We start from the raw sequence: 19,291 nt of genomic DNA on the forward strand, positions 1-19,291 counted from the left end.
GCCTATCTTCATAACCACGTATGAACTTCTAAACAAAAACCCATAAAAACATCTTCCTCACATCTTCCAAACCTTCATCATTAGCAACTTTCATGCACTACCCCTAGAAAACATACATAAATTTTCAACTAACCAAGACACATATCAAAACTTAGCCTTAATCTCACTTCACACTTATAGCCTTAGCTAAAAAAGCATACAATAGTCTTTCATCAACATGAAACATTTACTCTCTCCCATCTAAGCAATTACTCATTACTACTATTATTTTATAAAGAGAGGTCACTAAAAGGTTAACACATGAGGACCTAAGCATGAATGAATGTTATACATAACCTGACACTTAACTGAGGCCTGAGGAATAGAATATCAACATCCTAGATTCATCAAGAGATCTGAACTGAGGACATACATAACACAAATCTGAATTTTTTTGCTAATCATTAAGAGTACAACATGAGTCATGGAAATTGAGCATACTATGAAGCATAACCACATGATTTATGAGTTTCATGACCTAAGTTTGGAGTTTCTAAATTCATAAAACATGATTCGTACTGCTGAGTGGAATGGAACTCATCATACTAGGAACTGGGAGGTTATAAGATTCTCAAGTATATGTATGATTATGAACTATGATCATGGAGATAACGAGTAAGGAATGAGTAGATATCATGGTGACTGAAAACATTGCATGGGGATAAGAAGGGGTTGGGCATCTTTCTTCCCTACTGATATTCTACAATAAGCTGGCACTACTACTAGAATTTGAGAGCCTGACTTGGTTACTTATTTTATGATCTCCCCACTTTAGCTTAATGCCATAATTCTAAGTCTAGGAACCACTTAATCAACATCTCTAAGCTGAACTTCCACCACTTTACTCTAGAATCTTGGGTATAATAATATACATATTTGGTAAACTCACCTTGAATGAATATGCCCGATAATGTAAAACTTATTGCTATTATTTTTTTCTGAGATACAACTCTCATCCATCTACAGCCCCAAAAATAATCATGTAACAACTTAAAATTGACTAACTTAGAATTTTCAACTCCTCTTTCTATTAGATCAACCTTCAAAGATTCAAACTTAGATTCTAACACATAACAAGGATATCTAACCATACGACTTTCATCATAGCCTACAATATCACATATCTAAACTTATATTTCTCCCTAATCCATAAGAACTACTATTACATATGAACACTCGACATCAACATGCTAAAACCCATAACTTAGCTAGTAAGAACATCAATTACTTTATTACTAGCCCCCTTCAAACTTAGCACTCAAGGATGCTACTTAAGTATAACCACGCTGTCATACTTATCTTAAATCCTTGTATACACTATTTCAAGCCTACTGATTCACCTTTCATACAACTAACCCCATAGATATATAATCTGCTCAAATTCATATAACACTATCCCAACTTTACTACTACTGCTAAACTCTTGGTTTCATGCTTTTAATTCAAGATCATATACTATCGTAGGATTCTAAGAAGTAATGTAAAAACATGTATAACTCTTAAGCACTGAGGTTGTAACACCCTGATTTTCTGAACTGAAATGCTACAAGGTGCTCATAACCCCGTAGGACCACAAGCTAACCCATGACTGATATCTGTACCTGTAACTGCATAATATACATATAAAAATGCGAAAAACATGAACTAAAAGGTCGTAAGGTTAAATCTTGAACAATAAAACATCTGAATAAGATAGTATCGCAGTACCAAAACAAAACTGAAAATACTAAATTCTGAATCTGAAAACTCTGTAATCGCCAGAAAGCCTCTAAACTGTCTAAATAAGGACTTGAAGGAACATGTCTCTAACTAACTCCTTAAACTGAAAGTAAACTGAAATACTAGAATAATAAATGTAATGATCATGTCCTCGAAAGATGAGGACTCACTGCTAACTAAACTACTACTGCTGGTCTGGAATCTGCGCTTCAAACCTATGGTGTAACATAAAATAAAGCACCATAGCACGAATGCATTAGAACAACTAAATTACTGAGTATATGCGGGGATAGGCTAAGTGGATAGAGTTTATATGCATGAACATGATGACTAATATGAACGTGAGAATACATACATACATACATATATACGCATGTAACTGCTACTGAACTCGTGGAGATACTGACTACTAAGTCTGAATACTAACATCGTGACTTTACTAATACTGAGATACTGAATAAATGAATGACCGTTTCGGATAGTTCGAATTCTGAAGAACTGGTCTGATTGACCGTGTCTAACAATCCTAAAACTGAATACTAATAACGTAAGCTATGCCAACTGATTTAACTAATATAACTGTAATGATTGGCCTAACTGATGTAATTGACACTAAGTGATTGTATCTAACAATCTAAATCTTATAATAATGATTAAGAGTGACTAGGCTTGAGATCAAGACTAAATAATGGGTGATCTCTAGAACTAATAGTAAGAATACTTAACTAAACCTGAGATTGAGATCAAGCCTATCTGATGGGAGATCTGTAGATCTAATAACAAGCATCTGAATATAAGACCAAGCCTATCTGACGAGATGGTCCATGAATCAATGGAACTATTTGAGTTTCTCACTGAGATCGATGATTATATCTGACAGTCCTAATTTTTGATTTCTACTCTAAAGACTGATACTGAAACTATAACTATATGAGGTAGTTACCTAATCGACATGCCCTGATACTGAACTGGTGGGGTCCAATCATTGCTCTGATTGGAAGGGTGTCAATACCGTGCCACCAGTAAAAACAATTGCTGTGGAGTCAGTCCTAATCTAGCGGGTTACTCCTGGGATCAGTCCTATACATATAAATGTGATAACGGGTGACCCTTGAGTATGTCAATCCTATCTAACGGGTGACATCTTGTACCTATGCTGGCTACGTAGTTTTAGAACTTAGGGATTGCTTCTAAGAACCTCAGTCCTCACTAGCGGGTGAGTCCTCATCCCTAGGCTCACTCGATGCTGAATCCTAATCCCATCTGAAAGACACTAAACTAAACTGATTAACTGAACTTACTGAGTTTTGTGACTTATATAATACTACTGAGTTCATGAGATTTCTGAGAGTCCTAACTTATAGAGATTACTGAAGTTACTGGGTACTGAGATTACTGAGATTAACTGAGCATAACTGAGATTACTGAACTACTGAGACTACTGAGATTTCTGAGTCACATGAGTAACTGAATTCTATAGATCATGGCTTGACTAAGAGTATCATGACAACATGTCATGGCTCTAGGTACACAGCTATATTTTTTGGGTATAAGTACCCCCAGGACTCGATGGAAGAAAACTGACACAACTTGACTTTCTTGAGTACATGACCATCAATAACAATCCATAATACATGAATGAGGGATTTCATGAAGTAAATGGTCATCATAATATCTAACATGAATAGGAATGCTTATAATCAAGTCATAAAGATCATATTCTAATAGCATGGGCATTCTGATAACATATACTATTCATAACAATGGCATGGAAACTATTTAACCATAAGGTAATGGCAAACATATAACATTTAGTTCATATTATAATAATTTGGGGAGAACTCATGTGATACTTCAAAATCATGATCTTTTTCATTGCATGGAAGACATATAGACACACTATAAATCCATTCCCCAATCATCATGTACATTCCATTAACACATATATTGCACAACAATGACAAGTGAGCTTTTTGAACATAATAGACTAGAATGAATTTATCATATAGTTCACCCCTAAGTTATAATACATGATTTTTATCATTCTAGGAATTTTATCAAACACCTTACATGCATAATATTGAGCATAGGTGTACTTAACAAATTTAGAAATCTTGAACCACCAAATTCATGGGTTTCCAACTAACATGCCTATACACTTCATGGAAACACATTTAGACACCTTCTTGAAACACAATTAACAACCATCAACATGAACATAATCACACAATAACATAAATATCATAATTTATTATTTAAAACATGGTTCTTGAGCTCCACGGATGAAAGGAATCCATGGATGAACACTATGCATACCTTAGAAGGAAGATTCTTGATGATTGATGGAGCAATTTCCTTAAATTCTGAATCTTCTATAAAAACCCTAGGTTGTGTTCTTGAGAGTATTTTGAGAGAAATAATATGTTTTGGTGAAATAAGGGCTTAATTCCGCGTTTAGGCATTATATAGGGGTGGAAAAGGGAACATTTTACCCCAAAAATGGACTATTTAAGTCACCTAGACACCCATATGTGTGGCACACACTTAATCGCACATATTAGGGTATACGTCGAACATCTTATCACACATATTAGGGTGTGTGTAGCACACCTTATGTTAGGTGACGTACTCCACTTTGTGGAGTCATAACTTCTTGCTCGGGTGTCAGATTTGGACGAAATTGGTATTGTTGGAAACATAATTCAAAGATATTTCATTTGATATATAGTAGGCCCTATAATTCAATATATGCAAGGAGTTACGATCTAATGAAGTTGAACCAAGTTTTGAAGCTCACTAAAACTTGAACGATAGAAAAGCTTTCAACTTGTAGTTGAGTTAGGGAATGTGTATGATCTAAATTCATGCTAAAATAGATATCCATACTACATAATTTATTAACACACTACATTTACATAGGATTTGAGGCTTTTGAAATGTCTACACATAGGAATGACGGACTTTCATTCTAGTTCAAAATATGGGATATTATAGAGGTACTACCCTTTCATTCACTGACTAGTTTATCGAGAAGCTAAAATTGAACTACTCTATTTCTAAAATCAACTAAAGTGATTTACTGGGATGATGTAACTATAAAATTTCTATATACCCATCTGGCAAGGATAGATTTACCCATGAGGGTAGATACTGAGAAGGGCTCTGCTAAGGTTTCAGGACTAACAGTGAACTCGACAACTATATAGGTGTTACAAAAAAAAGAGAAGCTCCATGGTCTAACAAAGGAATAAACATATAAATTAAAGGCCTATAACGTACCTGTAACCACACCAGGAGAACTTTCCTAATCTTGTTGGGACTGAAGTGCATATAGCCTGTCCTGACACTGGCAACTGGTTGCACTTAAAATGGCACCCTACTGATTCGGGTGACTGGATGAAACTAGGGGAATGTTGGACTGACCCTGCTGACCACTCTTTGGACAATCTCTAACTCTGTGGTCTAGCTTACCACACCCAAAATACACATCACTGTCGGATCTACATACACCTTTATGATTCTTACCATATTCTCCGCAAAGCAAATTAGTCTGAACACCCTTCTCACTACTTTGTGACTTAGAGCCTGATGCTCTATTTTGACTATCATTCTTAAACTTAGGCATTGGCGCACTGGTTGAAGGCAAAGCTTGAGAATTTTTTATGGAATTGGGAGCAGTTACTACCCCTTGATGTTGGCTTAAAACTACTTATTCTTGCCCTCTTATTCTTTCTCTCTTTCTTCCTACACTTCCCCCTTTCACTCAGCTGAGCATGAATCAAAAGCCTAGGAAGAAAAACAACCTACAGATTGTAATGAGCAACTACTAAATAAGCTAAGGTAGTGAAAGAAGCTCTAAATTCGCTGAGAGAGACAAGCTCATTTAGGGGATCTTTCTAAATAGGTGGAGGTGCGGGCTGATTCCTTTTTCTTCTTTCATTGTTTTTTTTAGGAGGCATTTTCTGTACACTAAAGGATGCATGAGTTAGGAAGAGAGTTTAAATAGAGATTATGCTTTTTCGCCCGATATGAACATTAAAAGAAGGGAAACTTTTCCTAAAATGTCTTATAGCCTCTTATCCATAAGTGTGGCGCGCTTCACACCTATGTACAAGACTCTAATCAATGTATCTTCCAGACTCCCTAGGATATTTTAACACCTTAGGCTCTGATACCAAGTTTTTAATGCCTTGAGAGTACACCCTGGGTGCTACACGGTGCTTATGATCTCAAAAAACCACAAGCTGACCCATGACTAGTACCTACTATGAGTAATGAGTATAACTGATATCAACAGATCATATGTGGAGTTTAACTAAAAATAACCATAAGGTATTAAAAAATAGTTTTGATAATGTCTAGAAAACAATACTGACAATACTGATAAAATGACTAAAAACTGACTAATTGTCTGTACTAGTCTGAAAAGTCTCTACTGACTGGCTATGGAGATGATGGGATAAACTCTCAACTAACTCTGACTGAATCAAAACTACTAAAATGATAAGGTAAACTGAGATAAGTAAACCATATCCTCAAAGTATAAAGTCTCACCACTGCTATAGCTAATAATCTGGTATGCCTATACACGATTAGAGAACTGAGCGTTCAAACCTATAATATTAAAAATCATAGCACAAGAAATAAGTATGTGATTAGTACTTTGAATGTACTGGTATGCTAAATAAGTTTAGACTAATATGCATAGTTTCATGTGCAAGAGTAATAACTGACTAAATGAATATCATCAAGTACTGAGTAAAATATGTGAAATCTATAAAGACTGATAATTTATGATCAAGCATAAAACATGTTCTAAATATAGTCTACAAACTGAAATATTAAATACTGATAATAAATAATTGATATCTATATGCTATGGTGAATAAAAACTAAAATAGAATAACTAAGCTGAATATTGGACTAAGACAATGGGAACTAGCAATAACCGACATACCCTAATATACTATCAGGGTCCAACTTGTAACCCCAATTGGAAGGGTGTAAGTACCGTGCCATGGGTACTAACACTGGCTATGTAGATCCACTAATCTGAAGACTCGAAGGATGAGGGTGTCATGCCTAACTGGTGGGGGACCCCTCAAAATCTATGGTGGCATCGTAGGTCTGGAACCTCTGGACTGCTACTAGTGCCTCATGCTAAACTAATCGGGGAGACACCATCCCTACGCTCACTCGGTGCTAAGTGTTACTCCCAACTAAATGATAGTGGTTATTAGACTGAACTGATTTTAACTGATTATGAGTTTTGATAGTGCTCATTATGATAATAATAACTGAGAAATCAACTATGCTCATAGTTTAACAAAAATCATTTTGGGGATACTGAAAGTATGTAAACAGCTAAATTTCGAGTATTCAAACCCCCAGGACTCGATATCAATAATAACAAGATCATACTAAAACTTTGAGGACATGACATGTAGTCAATATCCAAAACTCATTCTTTTAGGCATTTCATCAAACAATTGCAATACATCATTTAAGCGTGGGAATAGTTTTAAACATGTAGTAGTAGCATAATTTTGATACTAAGTCACCAATTAAGGCTTAAATCAGTGAACAACACCATTTAAATGTGTAGGGTTTAATAACAATGACAATTTCTTATAAACATGATATAAAATTCAAAATTCATGAAAGTTCATGGACATAATTCATAAAAATATATAAAGACCATACTTTTGAACTTGAAATTGGGTTCTTGAACTCCATGGGTGAAAAGGACCATGGATGAACATCTAACATACTTGAGAGGTTTAAATCTTGAAAAATAATTGACTTTTCTTAAACGTTCTTGGATTGGAAATCTTAAATTCTGGATTTTCTTGAAGGAGGGATTGAATCTTGTTCTTAAGGAAAGATCTTGAAAGGAAAACCTAATCTTGATATTGAGAGTGAATGAGGAGTTTTTGGCATCTAAAACTAATAAGTGATGGCTAATAACACATAATGATTCTTTAAGTCATGGAGGGGTAGGGTTTGAGGCTAGGAAAAGACCAAAATACCCTTACAAAGTTAAATAAGAATTGCTGAAATTTTTAGTTGATGACTTGAGTTGATGACTTATCAACTAGTTGATGACTTATCAACTTAAGTCGTTAACTCATTGTTGGATTTGGTACCTTTCTAGTCATGGGTGATGACTTGGGTTGATAAGTCATCACTTAAGTGACAACTTTTTACCTCAAGTTGTCACTTCATGGCTGAAATTATAACATACTAATTGCGAGTGACGACTTGGGCTGATAAGTCATCAAGTTGAAGGCCTATCAACTCAAGTCATCACTCGAAAGTTGAAGTTGATGGTTTTATGGTTGGGCTAACAACTTGGGTTGATAATTCATCACTTAGTTGATGGCTTGTCAACTCAGGTCATTACTTTGTTGGCAGACGGACAGACTGAAGTAAAATGAGTATAACTTTCCACTCTTATATCAGATTAAGGTGAAACCAATTGCATTGGCGAGAAAATTCAAAGATCTTTCTTATGGTATGTGTTAGGACATGTAACACATTATGTACAAGGAGTAATGGTCGTTTAAAATTGACCTAAGCTGGAACGTTCTCTAAAACTTAGTTAATGTAAGCGTTCTCAATTTGTCTTTGAGTTAGGAGATTTCTATGACCTCCAATGATATAAAAAATATTTTCTAAATATACATAGATCATTGGGTTCGGGTTTGTATAATTAGGAACAATGGTTTGAATCTTAGCCAAAAAACGTGGGGTGTTACACCTTAATATAAATCAAACTCACTCATAAACTATCAAAGTACTTTAATTTATTTTGCATGAGCTTGAAGAATGATTCTATTATTGGTTTGGATTTTTGAGGTATTACAATTAATTATTATTATTGTCATTATTATTGTTATTATTCTTGTTATTGTTGTTGTTATTATTGTTATTATTGTTATTATTATTATTATTGTTATTATTGTTATTATTATTGTTATTTTTGTTGTTGTTATTATTATTATTATTATTATTAATTGTTGTTATTATTATTATATTATCATTATTTTCATCATTATCATCATTATCATTATCATCATCATTATCATCATCATCATTATCATTATCATCATTATGATCATAATCATCATTATCATTATCATTATTATTTTTATTATTATTATTATTAATTATTATTATTATTATTATAAAGGATACTCAATGCAAAATGACAAAACTAAATTGGCCTTACTATTACAAGTTGGCCCTTACTATTACAAAAATGACCTTTACTATTCCTCTTTATAAAAGATAAACTTTATAAAAGTCTTCATCCATATGATGTTGTCCCCAATAATGCATTTAGTGGGATCTTGTAAATTATTTCATATGTTTTCCTTTCCTTTGTTGTTTACAAACTTGGAAGATTCTTCCAATGTGTCCTTGAATTTTTTCAAATATTCATCCAGGTTGAGTTCGTCATTACTTTGGATGCTCTGGGATTCCCCTTCTAGACTGCCCTCTTCATTATCTGTGGTATGACCAACAAATTTCATGGATATGTCTGATACATTTTCCCTATCAAGGTTTCTCATTAAGTTTTTTTTGACTTCCTCCATATATGAAGCAATCATCTCAAATCTTGATACGATTCCTTTTTTCATTTGAAGCTTTCGGGCAATGCTTTTGAAAGGACTTCATTCACCCTACTCATATAAGGGTGCCATATCTCTTTATTCTTTGTACTGGATAATGGTGCTTTAATGGAGTCAATAATTCCCTATCCATGATATGTCCATCAACTGTATTTTGGTTGAGTTTGTGCTAGAATTTTGTATAAAAATTTCTTTTCATACATTGGAAGTTATCGAGATTAGGTTTTACCTCCATGAACCACTTTATAATCCATGGGATAGAAAACTCAATAAAGAAATACAGAGTTATTACTCTAATAGGTAGTCCAAATTCATAGACAGTCTTCCAATATTATCTGTTGAGAGAGTTTGAAAGGCCCTCAGAGGACCTTCCTTAAGTATAAACTATGATAAGTACACTTAAGGAAAATTAAATAATATTTGTATTCAGAAAGGTCTATCCTTATGTAATGAAAAAAGGTTAAATAAGAAAATTAAGAGAAATCGTCTTAATGAAAAAAAGAAACTAAGGGAATTCTGTGAATAATTTGCTATTGATATCCCCAAGAGTTCTTAAGAGCCTTATAGGCATAAGAAGAAAAAAGTCTCTGAGAATAGGAAGACTAAGAAAATAGAGAAAAAATAATGAAGGAAAAAGGATTACAATGCCAGAAAGGATTTTATCAAATCCAGAAAACCTAATGCCTGCTACAGATGTGGAAGAATAGGCCACTTTGCTAAAGATTGCAAAGTCAAGGAAAAATAAAGATACTCAAGATAGATGAGGAGATAAAAAATTCTTTGTGCAAAATATTGCTTAATTCTTCTCCAAAAAATTCTATTCTGGACCAAAGTAATACTGAGAAAGAATATTCATTTATAGATGAAGACCTCAGAGTCCTTCACAATGAACTCAGAGTCCTTCACAATAAAGATTATATGTCTTCATATGATGAATGTTTACCATGTCAACAAGGACAACCTTGTAGTAACAAGGAAGAGGATGATGTATTCTGTAATATCTATTATCAATTCCAAAAATTGGAGATTAATGTCTTAAAAGAAGATAGGCTTGTTGCCTCCTTAGAAATTATAAATGATCCTTCATTGAGATCTCAATTATTGGGAAATGAAGATGGCCAACCCTCTATAAGTTCTCCTAAGGAACCAGAGGAAATTCCCTCCCAAAAAGGTCCTTATACCATGAAAAAAGTTTGAAGACTTCTCAAAGAAAGTTAGAAGGTGATTGATATCCCGGCAATAACCCAAATATGAAAGATAAGATTGATTATCTCAAGAAGGAAACATCCCTCCTCGAAGATCATGATACAATTCTAGATAAAAGGGTCTTAGCCTTAGGAACTTAGAATCTTGCCACTGATAGAGTAAATCAGAACACACCTTACCCGAAGAAAGATTTCTTCAAAATTTAGAAGAGGCAACCCAGCAGAAATATTATCCAAAGGTAACTCTTTTAATTGATTATATTTATTAAAAAAATATAACCCTCATTAATAGTGGGGCGGATTGTAATTGTATTCAAAAAGGATTAATAGCTTCAAAAAATTTATTAAAACTACTCATGTTTTATGGAATACTAGTGGTCATAGGATGGGAGTTGAATATAAAATTTCTAAGGATTATTTTTGCAAAGACAAATTATGCATGCCAGAAACTTTCGTACTGGTGAAAGATATTAGTGATGAAATTATTCTGGGAAAATCATGGTTTGTTCATATATATCCCATTACTTGGTGGGATGAAAAATGTGTAACTAGTACTTTTGATAGTAAAGAAATAAAATTTGAATGGTGCTCACTACCTTATACAAGATATATAAATTTGATAAAGGAAAAATACTTTCAAAGAATAGATAAGTTGAATTTTTGAAAAATGAAATTTGTACTTGACGATAGAACAAACTTTACAAAACTCTAAATTAATAGAGAAAATAGATTTTTTTTAAAAATAGTTTTCTTTAAAAATTTGTGGAGATCACCCAAATGCTTTTTGAAAAAAAAAGCATGTGATTAGTCTTCCATATGAAGGCAGTTTTCAAGTGGTAATATTCTGACTAAGGCAAGACCTTGTCAAATGAATTCTGAATATTTAGAATTATGTAAAAAGAAGATTGATTCTCTCTTACATAAGGGCTTAATAAGACCTTCTAAATCTCCATGGTCATGTACCACTTTTTATGTTAATAAACATGATGAAGCAGATAAATATAAAACTACTTTTAATATTCCAATGAGTCAATTCGAATGGAATATCATGCCTTTTGAATTGAAAAATGCTCCCTCTGAATTTCGAAACATTATTAATAACATTTTCTTGCTTGACAATAATTTCATAATTTTTTATATTGATGACATTTTGGTGTTCTCAAAAAATATAGAGATATATTTTAAACATTTGGATCTTTTCAGGAAAATCATCATACCAAATGGGTTAGTAATATCTAAACCCAAGATGTTCCATTTTAAGGCAAAGGTGAGATTTCTCGGTCGTAATATTGACCAGGGAAAAATAATCCCTATAAGTATAGAATTTGCTTCTAAATTTCAAGATATTATAATTGACAAAACTCAGTTACAAAGATTTTTGGGTTGTCTGAATTATATATATCCTTTTTATAAAGAAGATTGATAAAAATACCGCTATCTTATATGATAAACGAAAGAAAAGTCAAAATGCATGGACAAAGGGTCATACCCAAGCTGTGAAAAATATTAAGGAAAAGGCTAATGCCCTGCCATGCCTTACATTGGCTAATCGCAATTGGGAAAAAATAATTGAAACAAATGCCTCTAATATTGGCTATGGAGAAATTTTGAAACAATATTCCCCACAGGATAAACAGGTTTATATTATCCAGTTTTATTGAGGAAAATGGAATTTCAGTCAAAAGAATTATGCCACAATTATAAAGGAAATACATGCAATAATAAAATGTGTTTTAAATTTCAAGAGATTTATACAATCAAAAGTTTTTAATAAATATTGATTGCCAGGCAGCAAAATTCACCTTTAGTAAGGATTGTAAACATGATGTTTCCAAATAAATGTTTGCAAGATGTCAAGCCCTACTATCTCCGTTTGATTTTGAAATTCAATATTTAAAGGGATCTGATAATTGTCCTCCCGACTTTCTTACTAGAGAATATCTGAACTAACGCCTTTTATGTTATACAAGATGGCATCTCAGTCTTCAACATCCTCTAATAGAGGCAGGGGCAGAGGAAGATCAGGTAGACGTAGAGGAAATATCCTTGCCCAAATAGGAAACCAAAGGCTAATAGTCGCAAATATTGCAAGTTATTGAGATTTGGTTTTACCTCCACGAACCACTTCAGAATCCATGGGATAGAAATCTTAATAAAAAAAATACATTGTAGATATTCCTTTAAAATAAATATTATTTTTTCCCAATTTAAGAAGCATCATAGATACTTTTACCCAATCAGTGTATAAACTTTTAAAAGGTTCTGGTAAAATTTTTATCGAAGGACCATAATAGATCCACCATTGTGCAAACCAATTTGAAATGCTTTGTTTAAAAATATTTTCACAAATTCTTATAAACCATGAATGTTTTCTATTAGGATTTTCATATAATAAGGTTTTATTAAACCTTCAACATAATCCCAGTAATTGAATTTTACTGAGACCTTTGGTTAGGATGGAAATACTCCTTTTCTTTGAGAGTTCTTAGTGCCCACTCATCTAAAGTAAAAATATTCTTTATAATAATTTTGAAAAAATAATAATCTTTCCTTATATTAGCGGCCGTATAATAGTGCTGAATTTCAGCTAACCCAGTCCGAAATAATAGTCTCAAAATGCATCCTGTATTTGTATGAAATAGTGGTATAGGATTTATTATCCAAATATCATTGCATTAGCTTCATGGATCATCTCTCCATTTGATATCATTGTGTTCTAAGATGAGTATGACTTCATCTTCTTCATTTTGTTGATATAATTCAATGCTCTCATTATTATCATCTACTTCATTTTGTTCATATAATTCAATATTCTTATTATTATCATCTGTTAGAGCACTGGAATATGAAGGGACAATATTCTTCCCTATTTTGGATTTTATAAAATCCAAGAATTCTTGATACATTCATTGATCTTTATTAAGATCCGAGGAACTTGCAATATTTGTGGCTATTAGCATTCGGTTTCCCATTTGGGCAAGGATACTTCCTCTGCCTCTGCCTGATCTTACTATGCTTTGTCCATAATGAAATTATTTCTTTTGTTCCTTTTTTATTACCATATATGTGGATAGTTATATCTCCATGTTAACAAAAGACTATAAATTGACTACTGATGAAATCACCACATCCGTCTTTCCCCCTCAACAATCTTTTCAAATTGAAAAGAATAATAAGGTAGTACATATTACTGCACTTGCTAAATTGCTTGAGAATGATACTGCTCTTATTACTGCTCAACATATTAATATTATGTTAAAATAGCAGAATTATGCTAATATTTATATGAGCATATTGGGTGAACAAATTGTTTCTGTACATGATAGAATTGATAAGGTTTTATTTGAATTAAAGAATTTAGATCTTAGTAATACTAAGCAAAAGGATCAAGTTGTTATTGCTACTACTATATCCAGCCTCCCCCTGGTATTAGGGACTTTAAGCTAGGAAATGACTTAGATAATATAGAAAAATTGTTAGAAGAAAAAATTAGTCGATTAAAAATTAATCCTATTCACAGTGATAACAGAATCGAGGACAAGGAAATAGGTCCTAGTGATATTAATAAAATCTCAGAGAAATATGTGACAAAATGGTCCAAAGGATGTATTACTATCCTAGACTAACTCCCCAGGATGATATATTAGAGAAAGAAGATATGATTATGCCTAATAGTTTTAGTGGAAAAGAAATCTATAAATGGAACATAGATGGTTTTACAGAAAGGCAAATTTCTACAGTGGTACATGTAATGTTGATGTACAATAAAATTTGCAAGGTTGAAAAGAGTAATGATAAGGTTATTGCAGAAATGATTACTATGGTATTTACCTGTTAGCTAAAGTGCTGGTGGGATAATTACCTTACTTTAGATCAGAGTACAAAAATTTTGCAAGCGGTAAATATAGAACAAGGCAAAACTGTTCATAATTCCTTTTATACCTTAGTTCTTAATATTATGGAACATTTTTCAGAAAGATGGTCTGATAATAGTAAAACTATCAGGAATATGCTCCCAAATCTGCGATGTAAGACTCTTACATATTTTAGGTGGTACAAAGATGTATTCTTGTCAAGATTCATGGAATTACCAGAGAGTAATAACTCTTACTGGAAGTCCAAATCTTTAGATGGTCTTCCAATGTTATTTGGCGAGAGAGTTCGAAAGGCTCTTAGAGGACCTTCCTTAAGTATAAACAATGATTAATACACTTATGGAAAATTAATTATATTTGTACTCAAGAAGATTTATCCTTATGTAATGAAAAAAGGTTAAATCAGAAAATTAAGAGATATCGTCTTAATAAAAGATAATAACTAGGGGAATTCTTTGAACAATTTAATATTGATATCCCCAAGAGTTCTAGAGAACCTTATAGGCATAAGAAGAAAAAAGACTCTGAGAATTGGAAGACTAAGCAATAAAGAAAAATATAGAAGGAAAAATGATTATAAAACAAGAAAGGATTTTATCACATCAAAAAAACCTAATGCCTGGTAAAGATGTGGAAGAATAGGCCACTTTGCTAAAGATTGCAAAGTCAAGGAAAAAATAAAAAGATTCAAGACAGATGAGGAGATGAAAAAATCTTTGTGAAAAATATTTCTTAATGCTTCTCCAAAAAATTCTAGTGCAGAACAAAGTGATGATGAGGAAGAATATTCATCTACAGATGAAGACCTTAGAGTCTTTCATAATAACCTCAAAATCCTTCACAATGAAGATTATATGTCTTCAGATGATGAATTTTTACCATGTTAACAAGGACAACCTTGTAATAATAAGGAAGAGGATGATTTATTCTATAATATCTATTCTCAATTCCAGAATTTGGAGATTAATGTCTTAAAGGTAGATAAGCTTGCAGCCCTCTTAGTAATTAGAAAAGATCCTGCATTGAGATCTCAATTACTGGGCAATGAGGATGGCCAGCCCTCTATAAGTTATCCTAAGGAACTAGAGGAAATTCCCTCCCAAAAAGGACTTTATACCACGACAAAAGTCTGAAGACTTCTTAAAGAAAGATAGGAGGTGATTGATGTCCCGACGATAACCCAAGATCTGAAAGTTGAGATTGACAATCTCAAGAAGGAAATATCCCTCCTCAAAGATCATAATATGATTCTAGATAAAAGGGTTTCGGCCTTAGAAATTAAAATCTTGCCACTGATAGAGTAAATCAAAACACGACCTTATTCGAAGAATGATTTTTTGGACTTTAGAAGAGGTAACCTAGCAGAAATTTTATGCAAAGGTAACTCTTTTAATTGATTATAATTATAAAAAGAATTTACAGCCCTCATTGAAAGTGGGGCAAATTGAAATTGTATTGAAGAAGGATTAATAGCTTCAAAATATTTTGTTAAAACAACTCATGTTTTATGGAATGCTAGAGGTCATAGGATGGGAGTTGAATATAAAATTTCAAAGGATAATATTTGCCAGGACAAATCATGCATTTAAGAAACTTTCGTGCTGGTAAAAGATATCAGTGATGAAATTATTCTGGGAAAATCTTGGTTTGTTCATATATATCCCATTACTTGGTTGGATGAAAAAGGTGTAACTGGCACTTTTGATAATAAAGAAATAAAATTTGAAGGTTGTTCACTACCTTATATAAGATGTATAAATTTGATAAAGGAAAAAATACTTTCCAAGAATAGACAAGTTGATTTTTTGAAAAATAAATTTGTAGTTTGACAATAGAGCAAACTTTACAAAATCCTAAATTAATAGAGAAAATAGATTTTTTAAAAAATTAGTTTTGTTTACAAATTTATGGAGATCACCCAAATGCTTTTTGGTAAAGAAAAAAGCATGTGGTTAGTCTTCTATATGAAGATAGTTTTTAAAAGAATAATATTCCGACTAAGGCAAGACCTTATCAAATCAATTCTGAATATTTAGAATTATGTAAAAATGAGATTGATTCTCTCTTACATAAGGGCTTAATAAGACCTTTTAAATTTCCATGGTCGTGTACCGCTATTTATGTTAATAAATATGCCAAACAAGAAAGAGGAGTTCCAAGATTTGTTATAAATTACAAACCTCTTAACAAAGTCCTCAGATAGATCATGTATCCTATTCCTAATAAAAAGGACTTATTGGATAGATTATATGATGCAGTAATATTTTCGAAGTTCAATTTGAAATCTGGTTATTGGTATATCAAAATTGATGAAGTAGATAAATATAAAATTGCTTTTAATGTTTCTATGGGTCAATTCAAATGTAATGTCATGCCTTTTGAATTGAAAAATGCTCCCTCTGAATTTCAAAACATTATGAATGACATTTTCATGCCTTACAGCAATTTCATAATTGTTTATATTGATGACATTTTGGTGTTCTAAAAAAATATAGAGATACATTTTAAACATTTGGATATTTTTTGGAAAATCATCATACAAAATGGGTTAATAATATCTAAACCCTAGATGTTCCTTTTTCAAACTAAGGTGAGATTTTTGGTTGATAATATTGACAAGGGAAAAATAATCCCTATAAATAGAAGTATAGAATTTGCTTCTAAATTTCCACATATTATTACTGACAAAACCCAATTACAAATATTTTTGGGTAGTTTAAATTTTATATCTCCTTTTATAAGAGATTGCTAAAGATACAACTATCTTATATGATAGGCTAAACAAAAGTCCAATGCATAGATAGAGGGTCATACCCAAGCTGTGAAAAATATTAAGGTAAAGGTTAATAAACTAACATGCCTTACATTGGCTAATCTCAATTGGGAAAAAATAATTGAAATGAATGTTTCTAATATTGACTATGGAGGAATTTTGAAACAATATACCCCATAGCATAAAAAGGTTTATATTATCCAGTTTAATTTGGGAAAATAGAATTCCAGCCAAAAGAATTATGCAACTGTTGCAAAGGAAATCCTTGCAATAGTAAAATGTGTTTTGAAATTTCAAGGGGATTTATGCAATTGAAAGTTTTTAATAAAAACTAATTGCCAGGCAGCAAAATTCATCTTTAGTAAGGATTTTAAACATCATGTTTCCAAAGAAATGCTTGCAAAATGGCAAGCCCTACTAGCTGCATTTGATTTTGAAATTCAATATTTAAAGGGATCTGATAATAGTCTTCCCAACTTCTTACTAGAGAATATCTGAACTAATGCCCTTTATGTTATACAGGATGGCATCTCAGTCTTCAACCTCCTTTAATAGTGGCAGGGGCAGAGAAAGACCAGGCAGAGGTAGAGGAAATATCCTTGTCCAAATAGGGAATCAAACGCTAATAGCCACAAATTGCAAGCTCCTCAGATCTTAATAAAGATCAACAAATATATCAAGAATTCTTAGATTTTATGAAATCCAAAAAAAGAGGAGAATGTCCCTTTATATTCCAGTGCTCTAATATATGATAATAATGAGAGCATTGAATTATATGAACAAAATGAAGTAGATGAAGTCATACTCATCTTAGAATAAAATGATCTCAAATGGAGAGATGTTCCATAACAGCTAATACAATGATAATTGGATAATAAATCCTATACCACTATTACATACAAAAACAGGATGCATTTTGAGACTATATTATCTCAGACTGGGTTAGCTAAAATTTAGCACTATTATACGGCCGCTAATATACAAAATGATTATTATTTTTCCAAAATTATTATCAAGAATATTTTTAATCTAGACAAGTGGGCACTAAGAACTCTCAAAGAAAAGGAGTATTTGCATAATGACCAAAGGTCTCAGTAAAATTCAATTACTGGGATTATGTTGATGGTTTAATAAAAGCTTATTATATAAAAATCCTAACAGGAAACATTCATGGTTTATAAGAATTTGTGGAAATATTTTTAAATAAAGAATTCCAAATTGGTTTGCACAATGGTGGATCTATTATGGTCCTTTGATAAAAATTTTACCAGAACCTTTTAAAAGTTTATACACTGATTGGGTAGAATTATCTCCTATGCTTCTCAAATTGGGAAAAGATGATATTTATTTTAAAGGAATACCTACAAAGTATTTTTTTTATTGAGATTTCTATCCCATGGATTATGAAGTGGTTCGTGAAAGTAAAACCTAATCTGGATAACTTTTAATAGTTGAAAAGAATTTTTTATACAAAATTCTGGAACAAACTCAACCAAAAGACATCTGATGGACATATCCACGGCTAGGGAATTGTTGACTCCATTAAAGCAGCCATTATCCAGTACAAAGAACAAAGAGATATGGCACCCTCATATGAGTAGGATGAATTAAGTCCTTTCAAAAGCATTGCCAGAAAGCTTCAAATGAAGAAAGGAATTGTATAAAGATCTGAGATGATATCTTTATATATGGAGGGAGTCAAAAAAGACTTAATGAGAAACCTTGATAGGGAAACTGCATTGTACATATCCATGGCATCTTTCGGTCATGCCACAGATAATGAAGAGGATTGTCTGGTAGGGGAATCCCAGAGCATCCAGTGTAATGATGAACTCGACCTGAATTAACACCAGAAAAAATTCAAGAACATGTTGGAAGAATCTCCCAAGTTAGTAAATAACAAAGGAAAGGGAAAAATATGAAATAATTAACAAGACCCCACTAAATACATTATTGGGGACTATATCATGTGGACGGAAGACTTTTATAAAGTTTAGCTTTTATAAAGCAGGAATAGTAAAGGTCACTTTTGTAATAGTAAGGCTA

This window comes from Capsicum annuum, chromosome 1, assembly GCF_002878395.1.
Source record: "Capsicum annuum cultivar UCD-10X-F1 chromosome 1, UCD10Xv1.1, whole genome shotgun sequence".
Classification (NCBI taxonomy): Eukaryota; Viridiplantae; Streptophyta; class Magnoliopsida; order Solanales; family Solanaceae; genus Capsicum; species Capsicum annuum.